General features: G+C 41.4%; 1 protein-coding gene across 1 annotated transcript in view; it reads left to right on the top strand.

The window, feature by feature from the left end:
* Positions 1-13,332, top strand: part of LOC150085129 (tektin-4-like) — a 54,388-nt gene that overhangs the window by 25,761 nt on the left and 15,295 nt on the right. The gene's annotated exons all lie outside the window — the stretch shown is intronic.

Genomic DNA, 13,332 nt, shown 5'->3' with positions numbered 1-13,332 from the left:
GTGGGACCAGCGCATTCTGCCTTGGAGGCTGCCTCTGTGTTGCAAGATGACCAAGTGCAAGCTCTGGCGTTGATGTGGGCAGCTGAGAGCTTGATGGGCCCCTCAATTTATTTCCTTCGAGGGCATCCACCCTCTCCTTCAAGGTCTCATATAGGCCCATAACAACGCCGAGTTGTCGCCTAATTTCCTTGCACTCCTTGCATCGTGCACACACAAAGACATCCCCCATGGCAGTATCATGTCTCGTACCCGATTGCTCCGCAAACATCAAGCAAACAGTGCATCTTAAAAGGCTGTGATTCAGAGGGCAACTGCCCCCCTCAGTTCTCCCCTGAGTCACAGCACTCCCATTAGCTTGAGCCTTTTGCTTTGCTGCTCTGGTCAGAGTCATGATTTCGATTTAAATGTCAGTAAAATTACAATTTCAGAACAAAATTAAAACCTTAAACTTGTATCTTAACAGAGTTATAACGCTATATTTATTTTTCAGTATCGAGTGTTATCTACTAGTTCCCTTTACATGACTTCCGTATCAAGTATGTATTAATTATTTGTTACGTTTGTACTCTAAGTCGTTATATATATATAGTTAAAAGAACAATTTAATTGACAATGAAGTTTAACAAGATTAATAGATCTACTGATTAATTGACAATATTATATTATGCACTATACTATACAAAGCTAATGCTATCGAATTCCGGATATGCTGTATCGCGTTTCAGTAACGAGTGTTATCTACGAAATCCCTTTATATAACTTCCGTATCAAGTTATGTATTAATTATTTATTTTTACTAATTATTTATGTTCCGTAACCTAAGTGGTTATATGTATAGTTAAAAGTACAATTTAATTGCCAATGAAGTTCGACAAGATTAATAGATTTACTGATTAATTTTCACGTAACAATGGCGGCTGTTCATGAACGGTAAACACGTGGATTTGATACCCTTTCCGATACTAAGTAATACCTACAAAATCTCTATCTAAGTTACTTTAAACTTAAGTACCATAAATAGGAATATAAAGCTACTCTAGAAAATAAGTTAATATGTCAATTTAAACTAATAAAGCAGAAAATAAATCAGAAAAAACCTCTCTGTTCCAGTAGCGGCAGAAAGGCACGTCCGCACAGGAAACCCTCGTCCTCAAACTCATTTACTAATAGAATAACTGCTCGACCCTCCTGCCCTGCCTGTCCTTCCTGTATACTTGTACTACCTATATTCAAATTCATTATTACTTGTGTCTGAGTGACGCCATGTCTCTGCTATCCCTACAATGTCTGCATTTTATCACTTAATCAGTATTTCAAATGAATCAAGTTTATTTACAGTGCTCCTGGCATTAGTGTACATGCAAATGTTCTTACTCTTAGTTGCCTTTACACAGCTCATATATTCGCTATTCCAGGATGACCTACAGCAGGGCCTGAAATCCCAACGCTTGCTTTCCAGGCTGCTGCATTTTTCAATAGAAGTAGTGAAAGAATCACCTTTCCTTCTGCGTGTGACTCTGGTCAATCTATATGTCTTAGTATCTCCCCAAACTAGCATTTTTCTGACTAACATACCACTGTCTCGATAGTAAATATTCTCGCACACTTTCTATTTTAGTGTATCCCATCTCTCCTATTAACAAGCACAGAGCACACTGAGAAAATATTTACCCCATGGGCCTTAGCATTAGCATTAGTAGAGGCATATGATGCAAGAAAGAATGCTTATGCACATCAGCCAGAAAAAAAAAAACTACCACTTCACTGCTCCGTTCATTCGAAATACCTGCCCAGCTGAGCCTTAAATTTATTTAGGCTATCAACTTCCACAACAAGGGATGGAAGTCTGTTCCACCAACCAACTACCCGCTGACTAAAGACAAATTTCAGGACATCTATCCTACATCCGTCTTTCCTCAATTTGAATTTATGCCCTCTCAGGTGATTATTCTGAGCAAGAGGAAGAATCCCATCAGCATTGAGCATGCTCAAACCATTCAAGATCAGTGTAGTACGACAGAGTTGATACGTTGCTCTGGGGTTGCTGTTTCCCATATGTAGTACTTTACAATGTTAAATCATTGAGGATGCTCAAACTATTCAACCATGCTCAAACCTCTATCAGATCACCTCGCCGGTACCTAGTCTCCAGACACTGTAATTTGCAAAGCTTAAGCCTTTCTTCGTAAGAGCAATCCTTTGTTCCATTCACTAACCTTGTTGCCCTTCTCTGTACTCGTTCCAGCAGCTCTACATCCTTCTTGAAATGAGGCCTCCAGACCTGTATACAGTACTCAAGATGTGCCTGACCATTGCCTTACACAAAGGAATAATCACCTCCTTATCCCTGCTAGAAACATTCCTGTATGTCATTGATAAGACACCATGAGTTACTCTTGCAGCCCGTCTGCACTGCTCTGAGAACTTCATATCTGCCTGCACAACCACCCCCAGGTCCCTTTCATTCTCTACCACTGTCAGTGTAGTACCACAGAGTTGATACGTTGCTCTGGGGTTGCTGTTTCCCATATGTAGTACTTAACATTTGTCAATGTTAAACTTCATTTGTCACCTCTCAACGTTTCCAGATCATGTTGCACCAGCACTGCGTCAGCAGTGTCCTTAACAACACTGCCAACTTTTGTATCGTCTGCAAACTTGGACATCAAGATTGATGTACCATCATCAATATTATTTATAAATACAGAAAACAATAATGGACCCAACACTAAACCCTGAGGGACTCCACTAATAACATTAGTCCACGATGAGCAGTGTCCATTCATTACCACTCTCTGTCTTCTCGCCCTCAACCACCCCTTTATCCATAGCAGCAATTTTTCTCCAATGCGGCACTGCTCCAATGTGTGCATCAGTCTTCCATGTGCAACAGTATCTAAAGCCTTTCTAAGATCCAAGTATATAATATCAAAGTTATTCCCTGCATCCGGTTGTTTTGTGACTGCATCATAGTATCCAATCAAATTGGTCAGGCAAGGCTTCCCCTTAACAAAACCATGCTGTGTCCGAGCTATAATTGAAGTTTTGTCTAGATGATCCTGCAGTGCTTCTTTAACCAGTGCCTCCATTAATTTTCCTGGAACAGAAGTTAAACTCACAGGTCTATAATTACTTGTGTCAGCCTTTGATCCTCCTTTGTGAAGTGGGGTCAGATTTGCACATCTCCAGTCTGTGGGTATCTCCCCTGAGTCCAAGGAAGCTCTCGGAACTATGGCTAGGGGTTTGCTTACTTCCTTTGCTGCCTCCTTTAATATAACTGGATAGATCCCATCCACCCCAGGTGCATTTCTTGTGTTTATCTTCAACAATTTCTCCTCCACTTTACTCTCAGGTATTACAAGATTCTCTAGCTTACTGCCAGAGTTGAATACACCTCTGGCGTTCCCCTCCCCGAATAACTCCTCATGTGTGAATATCGATGCAAAATATTCATTTAGTTTGTTAGCTACCTGAGCAGGATCATCAACAGTTGACCCATCGATATCAAGTGGACCAATCTGATTCATGCCCTTTCTTCTAGAATTTACATAAGAAAAGAACTCTTTGCTGTTTTTCTTTGCATCCCTTGCAAAGATTTCTCGTAATCTGCCTTTGCCTGCCTAACCTTCTTTGTAAATTCGTTACAGATCAACTTGTATCTATCATAGGCTTCTGTGTCACGTGCTAATTTATATGTATCCCAAGCATTTTTCTTGTGTGCCATATGTCTTATTAGTTCATCTGACATCCATTTAGGCCTAAACCTTGAACAATATTTCATAGTTGGTATGTAAAGCCTAGTAGCTTCCAAGATAAGTTAGCATTAGCATTAGTAGAGGCATATGATGCAAGAAAGCAAGCTTATTCAGCATCAGCCAAAAAAAAAAACACACCACTCCCATTTCACCCCTCCGTTCGCTTGAAATACCTGTCCAGTTGAGCCTTAAATTTGTTTAGGCTATCAACTTCAACAACAAGTGATGGAAGTCGTTTCCACCAACCAACCAACCACCCGATGGCCAAAGGCAAATTTCCACACATTTCTCCGACATCCGTCCTTCCTCAATTTGAATTTATGCCCTTTGAGCTGATTATTCTGAGCAAGATGAAGAATCCCATTGGCATTGAGCATGCTCAAACCATTCAATGCCTTATACACCTCTATTAGATCACCTCGCCGGTGCCTAGTCTCCAGACTCTGTAATTTGCAAAACTTAAGCCTTTCTTCGTAAGAGCAACCCTTTGTTCCATTCACTAATCTTGTTACCCTTCTCTGTACCCGTTCCAGCAGCTCTACATCCTTCTTGAAATGAGGCCACCAGACCTCTATAGAGTACTCAAGATGTGGCCTAACCATTGCCTTATACAAGGGAATAATCACCTCCTTATCCATGCTAGAAAAATTCCTGTATATCATTGACAAGACACCATGAGCTACTCTTGCAGCTCGTCTGCACTGCTCAGAGAACTTCATATCTGCCTGCACAATTACCCCCAGGTCCTTTTCATTCACCACCACTGTCAGTGTAGTACCGCAGAGTTGATACATTGCTCTGGGGTTACTGTTTCCCATATGTAGTACTTTACATTTGTCAATGTTAAACTTCATTTGCCACCTCTCAGCCCATCTGTTCAACCTTTCCAGATCCTGTTGCAGCAGCATAGCGTCAGTGGTGTCCTTAACAACCCTGTCAACCTTTGTATCATCTGCAAACTTGGACATTAAACTTGATATCCCATCATCAATATCATTCATAAACACCGAAAACAACAACGGACCCAACACTGAACCGTGAGGAACTCCACTAATAACATTAGTCCACGTTGAGCAGTGTCCATTGATTACCACTCTCTGTCTTCTGCCACTCAACCATCCCCTTATCCATAGCAGCAGTTTGTCTCCAATGCCACACTGCTCCAATTTGTGCAGCAGTCTTCCATGTGCAACAGTATCAAAAGCCTTTCTAAGATCAAAATATACAGGGTGTTTCAGTTAAACGTTTCAGAACTTTTCAGAGGGGTAGGGTACATCCTGACAACTCGAAATCATATAGCAATGTGGGGTCGGAAATGCTTTCCTGAAGCGATGTTGTACACAGAAGCACCATAAAAAGAAAAGAGACCGTAAGTGAGAAATCGTTTTAATAATACATGAAAAGAAGCAAAAGGTACATGGATTAAAGTAAGTGTTCGAAGTTTCTTCAACATCGTATTGCTTTTGCACAGTGGTACCTTGGAAAATGTGCTACAAATCCCCTTTTTCCTGCTGAAGTGTTGTTTTCCGATGAGGCATCCTTCACAAGGGAAGGAATTTTCAACACGCATAACGACCATATCTGGGCGGTCGAGAACCCGCATGCAATACGACGTCGTGCAGCACAGATTCGATTTTCGGTCAATGTATGGGCCGGTATTATGGGAGATCACCTCATCGGACCTTACCTGTTACCGTGTCGTCTAACCGGACCTATCTACTTGATCTTTCTGCAGCAAGTATTGCCACAACTTTTGAGAGATGAACAGATTTCTGCATCGACGCAACAGACAATGTGGTTCCAACACGATGGAGCCCCTGCCCATTATAGCGGAGATGTTCGTAACTACCTGGATGTCACATTTGGTCAACAGTGTATCGGACGTGGTGGTCCCGTGCGTTGGCCTGCTCGGTCACCCGACCTATCATGTCTTGATTTTTATTTCTGGGGTCATATGAAATCGCTAGTTTATGACACCCCTGTTGACAATGCTGAGGAGCTGGTTGCAAGAATCGCAGTAGCTGCCGAAGAAATTCGAAATTCGCCTGGAGTATTCCAGAATGTTCGGATGTCCATGCGTCGGAGATGTGAGGCGTGCATTGTAGCCCGTGGATGAAACTTCGAACACTTGCTTTAATCCATGTACCTTTTGCTTCTTTTCATGTATTATTAAAACGATTTCTCACTTACGGTCTCTTTTCTTTTTATGGTGCTTCTGTGTACAACACCGCTTCAATAAAGCATTTCCGACCCCACATTGCTATATGATTTCGAGTTGTCAGGATGTACCCTGCCCCTCTTAGAAGTTCTGAAACGTTTAACTGAAACACTCTGTATAATATCAAGGTTATTTCCTGCATCCAGTTCTTTGGTGACTGAATCATAGTATCCAATCAAATTGGTCAGGCAAGACCTGCCCTTAACAAAACCATGCTGCTTCTGAGCTATAACTGAATTCTTGTCTAAATGATCCTGCAGTGCTTCTTTAACCAGTGCCTCCGTTAATTTACCTGGAACAGAAGTTAAACTACCAGGTCTATAATTACTTGTGTCAGCCTTTGATCCTCCTTTGTGAATTGGGGTTACATTTGCACATCTCCAGTCTATGGGTACCTCCCCTGAGTCCAAAGAAGCTCTCATAATTATGGCTAGGGGTTTGCTTACTTCCTTTGCTGCCTCCTTTAATATAACTGAGATCCAATATTCCTTACATTTCGAGGGTACAGCTCTAAAACGGTGTTCGCAGGCCGGCCGCTAGTTAGTACACCGGACTGAACCTAATGGCAACTCTCTAGGAAGCTTCCGGATCAGCTAGTGTATAATCTTACTACCTCTACTCTGCCAGATAGTGACTGGAAGAAGTCCGAGTAGTGTGTATGCGGGGAGCATTGTCGAGGCCACGTTATGTCAAGGATCTGGGTATATTCTTACCACATGTACGCCATATCCAAAAATTTCATTACTTCATACAGCATGTCCCACCCATTTTTTCTTACTATTGAATACACCATGAATTGTCAAAATAATAGAGCAAGCGTATCTGCGAAAAGATCTAAACCTCCCAAAGACTTCCTAATTCATTTCAGAAATATACGTGGTCTCAATTCTAATCTCAACGATGTCCATTTCCACTTGCAGTCTTCCAAACCCCATGTACTTTTTCTGACTGAATCTCAGTTATCAGTTGATTCAACTACTGCTCATCTCAGATGTCCAAATTATTTGCTGTATGATTCCTTTCGCCTCAAAGGTGGTACTTGTGCATATGTCCGTTCTGATATTCCCTGTTAGAGACTTGGCAATTTGGAATCTCCTCTCTTTGATCTTCTCTGGCTTAAAATCTCTCTACCTCATTGTGTAAATTTCATCTGTTGTCTCTACCGTTCTCCCAACTCCACTAATCACTTGGAGCTCTTTGACTTCCTCTCTTTGCAACTTGACTTTCTCCAGTCCAACTTTCCTAACAGTGAGGTAATTTTCCTTGGTGATTTTAACGTTCACAACTCCAGCTGGCTTCCGTTTTCTAGTCACAACGACCCAGCTGGTCGAGATGCTGAGGCTTTTGCAATTACTAATGACCAAGCACAGATTGTTCATTTACCTACAAGAATACCGGACAATCCTAATCATACAGCCAATAGGCTTGATCGTTTTCTCACGAACAACCCTTCTAAGTACAAGGTTGAAGTGAGAGGTCCTTTAGGTACTTCAGATCACAACTTGCTGATTGCCTCTTCTCCAATGGAACCTTTATCTCATGGCTATTCCCAACCTCGTATTGTTTGGCATTACAAGAATGCAAAATGGGATGACCTGCGAGACTTATTTTCTTCTTTTCCTTGGTCTGATTACTGTTTCAAAACTTCTGATGTCAACGTTTGCTCAGATCGTGTCAGTGAAATTATTCTTGCAGGAATGGAATCCTTTATCCCACATTCCACTTTAAAATCTCGTCCTTTATCTAAACCTTGGTTTTCCAATAAATGTGCTAAGGCTGTCCAAGAGAAGAACGTTGCATATCGTAATTGGCTTGATTCTAATTCTTCAGTTTCATTTTCTGCCTACACCAAAGCTCGCAACAATTGTAAAGCAGTTATTAATCAGTCCAAACTAGAGTTTGAACAGGCTAAGAGTAGAAAACTTGCTTCTTGCCTTAATGGTAGCCGAGCATTCTGGTCTCTTGCCAAAGCTATTGGCCGCAACTTTTGCCCATCTCTGCTCCCACCTCTGTCCAAACCAGATGGTTCTGTTGTCACTTCAGCCAAGGATAAAGCTGACCTGCTAGCATCCCATTTTTCTTTGAGCTCATGTATTAATGATCTTGGTAAAACACCTCCCACCATTCCTAACACGCTCCATTCAATGCCTCCTGTGGTCTTCCGTCAAAAGGATATCAGAAGGATTTTGATGAATCTTGATGCTAAGAAAGCTCCAGGTCCTGATGGTATTTCTCCACTTGTTCTCAAAACATGTGCTACTGAACTTACTCCTATTCTTTGCCGCCTTTTTTCACTTTCTTATTCCAAAGGTGTTTTTCCTTCTGCTTGGAAATTTGCTCATATCCAGCCAGTTCCTAAAAAGGGTGACAAATCCCTCCGATACAATTATCGTCCCATTACAATTACTTCTACTCTTTCTAAAGTAATGGAGAAATCAATTAACCGCCAACTCTTAAACTACCTAGAAACCTTCCGTGTGATCAACGATCGCCAGTATGGATTCCGTCAGTGTCGATCCACTGGTGATATTCTGGCTTATGTTACCCATTTATGGACTAATTCAATGGAAAGGTTCGGTGAAACACAAGTAGTTGCTCTTGACATCTCATAGGCTTTTGATCGTGTTTGGCATAAAGGTCTTCTAAACAAGCTTCCATCTTATGGTTTGCCAACTGTTTTTAGTAATTGGTTATCCAGTTTTCTCTCTGATCGCTCACTGAGGGTGATGGTAGATGGCTCTCTGTCTTCTAACTTCTCCACTAACGCCGGTGTTCCCTAAGGTTCATTTCTTTAACCCACACTTTTCCTCTTGTATATTAATGACCTTCTTCCATTGACTGGAAATCCTATCCATAGTTTTGTCGAAGATAGCACATTGCATTCCACTTTCCATTTTGAGAAAACGTGTCCTGCTCAATCAGCATCAATTTCTCGAAAATCTGTTACCAATTCCTTGAATGCCAATCTTCAGGTAATTCTCTAGTGGGCAAAGGCAACTTAGTTGATTTCAACCCTTCTAAAACTCAATATTGTCTTATATCTCCCAAAAAGGATTCTTCTGCTCCTATGCTTATCTTTAGTGACACTCCGATTTCTAGGCAAAATGATATATCTCTTTTGGGGATTACCCTGACTTCTAATCTCTCTTGGCACAAGCGCATTACAAATATTGCTTCGTCTGCATCTAAAAAACTTGGTTTTCTCTTTCGCTCTCGGCGTTACTTTTCTCCCAAACAGCTGCTCACTCTGTATAAATCGGAAATCCGCCCTGCCATGGAATATTGTTCCCACATCTGGGGTGGTGCCCCCAAAACCTCTCTCAGGCTTCTTGATTTCATTCAGAAGAGGGCAGTTTGGTTAATTAATGATTCATCTGTAACAGAGTCTCTCCACACGCTGTCTCATAGACGCACTGTTTCTGCTGCATGCCTCTTCTACAGATACTTCCATGGGCACTGTTCTTCTGAATTGGCTTCTATAATTCCCGCTCTCTCTTTCAAAACAGTCCGAACACGTGCCGCCACCAGCCAACATCCATTTACTGTCCAACTTCAAACACACAGAACCAACTTTTCAGCTTCCTCATTTATTCATTTAACTGCCGTTTTCTGGAACAAGCTTCCTTCATACGTATTTCCTGAAAATTACAATCTACAGAAGTTCAAGTCCAATATCAACAAATATCTTCTTTCGTCTTCTCAACCTCCAACCCAAGCACGGTACTAAGTACTATAGGTTATAATACCTCTCGTGTTTGGGGTTCTCATAAAAAAAAAAAAAAACTGGATAGATCCCATCCACCCCAGATGCCTTTTTTATGTTTATCCTCAACAATCTCTCCTCCACTTTCCTCTCAGTTATTACAAAATCATCCAGCTCACTGCTAATGTTTACTTTACCTACATCATTCTCCTTCCTGAATAACTCCTCATGCGTGAATGTAGATGCAAAATACTCGTTTAGATTGTTAGCCACCTGAGCTGGATCCTCAACTGTTGAACCATCAACATCCAGTGGACCAATCTGATTCATCCCTTTCCTTCTTGAGTTTAAATAGGTAAAGAACTCTTTTCTGTTTTTCTTTGCATCCTTTGCCAAGGATTTTTCGTAGTCTGCCTTTGCCTGCCTAATCTCCTTTGTGACTTGGTTACAGACCAACTTATATCTATCATAGGCTTCCATGTCACCCATTAATTTGTATGTATCCCATGCATTTTTCTTCTCTGCCACATGTCTCATTAGTTCATCTGACAACCTTAGGCCTAAACCTTGAACAATATTTCTTAGTTGGTATGTAAAGCCTGGTAGCCTCCAAGATTAGTTCCTTGAATGCTTCCCATTTTGAGTTTGCTTTTTGGAACATCATCAGTTGGTCCCACTGTATAGAATTTAAATACTGTCTCAGACCATCATAGTCGCCTTTGCGAAAACAAAAACCCTTCCCTTTACCTATGATGGTAGTTACCTCCTTGAGTAAATCCCACTTCAACACACTGTGATCATTGCCACCTAATGGTTCATTTATCTGCAGATTCTTAATGCATAAAGAATCACTACTGATAATCAGATCAAGAGTATTGCTCCCTCTTTTTGCCTCACGAACATGCTGATGTAGAAAACAATCATCCAATAAACCCGCAAAAGCCTTGCTAGTGTGCGAGTGACCAACCCACAAATTCCAGTCAATATCTGGAAAATTAAAATCCCCCATTATAAGACTCTCTGATTTACTGGCCCACTCTATTTCCCAGGACAATATCTTATTATACTCATCAGAGTCATTAGGCCTATAGCACATTCCTACTCTCAATTTTGATTTCCCTATGCTTATGTCACACCAAACTGACTCGACACTGCACTGTCCAGCAATGTCGACTGGCTTCACTTCCTTGGACTTTATGTGTTTCTTAACTAATAGCATAACCTCTCCTCCCCTCCTGTCCTGTCTATCCTTTCTATACACATTGTATTCCCCAAATTCCAGTTCCGCATTCCTTATATCTGTGTGACACCACGTCTCTGATATCCCAACAATATCTGCCTTTGATGTTTTGAGCAATACCTCAAATTCATCAAATTTATTTACCAAACTCCTAGCATTGGTGTACACGCAGGTATACATGCACCTGTTTCTATTCTTAGCTACCCTAACACAACCCATGTGTTTACTTGTACCGCAATGACTCCCAGCAGTCTCTGAAATATCCTGCCTCTTGTTTTTCAGGCTTCTGCTCATTTCAATAGAAGCAGTGCAAGAATCACTTCCACCTCTGCCAGTGGTTACTGTTAATCTATTAGTCCTTGTATCCCCCCCCAACTAGCAGTTTTCCGACCCACCTAACTCTGCCTCGACAGCATCAGCAAAAATTATTGCACCCTTTCTATTTAAGTGTATCCCATTCCTGTAGAAGCAATGTCTCCTGTTAACAAGTACAGTCCAGGCTGAAAAAAATTCTACCCCTTGCGCCTTGCACAATCCCTCCAGGGCCGAATTGAATGACAAGGTTCTCATCATATTCTCCCTCCTATCGTGTCTGTGCAGAATTGCAGACACTTTCAAATTCAACCCTAATTCACGGCTTTTTTTCAACAGTGACCTGTACTTGCTAAGTAATTCCGCCGGTCTCCTACTCTTAAAGCTTCTTTGAATGCTTCCCAATTTGAATTTGCTATTGGTAACATCATCAGTTGGTCCCACTGTATTGACTTGGCGCATTATGGCCTTAGCTGCCAATGCGCCGTAAAAAATCAAATCAAATCAAATCAAGTTCCACTGTATAGAATTTAAATACTGTCTCAGACCATTGTAGTCGCCTTTACGGAAGCAATAACCCTTTCCTTTACCCCTAATGGTAGTTACCTCTTTGAGTAAATCCCACTTCAGCACATTGTGATGACTGCCACCTAGTGGTTCCTCTATCTGCTGATTCTTAATGCATGAAGAATCACTACTGATAATCAAATCAAGAGTATTACTCCCTCTAGTTGCCTTCCGAACGTGCTGATATAGAAAACAATCATCCAATAAATCCACAAAAGCCTTGCTACTGTGTGAGTGACCAGCCCCCAAATTCCAGTCAATATCTGGGAAATTAAAATCCCCCATTATAAGACTCTCTGATTTACAGGCCTACTCTATTTCCCTGTACAGTTTCTTATTATACTCATCAGAGTCATTAGGCCTATAGCACATTCCTGCTCTCAATTTTGATCTCCCAATGCTTATGTCACACCAAACTGACTCGACACTGCACTGTCCAGCGATGTCGACCGGCTTCACTTCCGTGGATTTTATGTATTTCTTAACTAATAGCATAACCCCTCCTCCCTTCCTATCCTGTCTATCCTTTCTGTAGATGTTGTACTCCCGAAATTCCAGTTCCATTCCTTATATCTGTGTCACCCCACGTCTCTGATATCCCAACAATATCCGCCTTTGATGCTTTCAGCAATACCTGAAATTCATCAAATTTATTTACCAAACTCCTAGCATTGGTGTACACGCAAGTATACATGGAACTGTTCCTATTCTTAGGTACCCTAACACAACGCATGTGTTTACTTGTACCGCAATGACTCCCAGCAGTCTCTGAAATATCCAGGTTGGTGCTCATTCCAATAGAAGCAGTGCAAGAATCACTTTCACCTCTGCCAGTGGCTACTGTTAATCTATTAGTCTTTGTATCTCTCCAAGCTAGCAGTTTTCCGACCCACCTAACGCTGCCTCGATAGCATCAGCAAATAATGTTGCACCCTTTCTATTTAAGTTGCACATTCTCTCGAGGGCCGAATTAATTGATAAGGATGTTGACATGTAATCCCTCGTATCGTGTCTCGCAGATTTTCAGACACTTTCAAAATCAATTCTAACTCGCAACTTTTTCCCAATATTGCCTTGTACTTGTTAAGTCCTCTGATCTACTCTTAATATCATTAGTGACAACGCCTACAACAATATCACCTTTTGTGCCCTTAAATGCAAAGTACTACATATGGGTAGAAGTAACTTCAGAGAAACGTACCAACTGTGTGGTACTACACTTAAGGTGGTAGAAAATAAAAAAGACCTGGGAGTAATTGTGCAGGCAGATATGAAGTTTTCTGAGCAATGCAGACAGGCTGCCAGGGAAGGTCATGGGGTTTTGTCAATGATATATAGGAATTTTTCTAGCAGTTAAAAGGAGGTGATTATCCCTCTGTATAAGGCAATGGTCAGGCCACGGCTTGAGTACTGCGTACAGGTCTGGAGGCCTCATTTTAGGAAGGATGTAGATTTACTTGAGCGTGTACAGAGAAGGGCAACAAGATTGGTGAGGGGAATGAAGGGATCCTCTTACCAAGAGAGGCTTAAGTTCTGC

The sequence above is a fragment of the Mastigoproctus giganteus genome, chromosome 5 (genome assembly GCF_048544385.1).
Source record: "Mastigoproctus giganteus isolate SK-2022 chromosome 5, ASM4854438v1, whole genome shotgun sequence".
Lineage (NCBI taxonomy): Eukaryota > Metazoa > Arthropoda > Arachnida > Uropygi > Thelyphonidae > Mastigoproctus > Mastigoproctus giganteus.
Note: the sequence above shows the minus strand (reverse complement) of the source record. Positions and strands in the feature narration are given on the sequence as shown.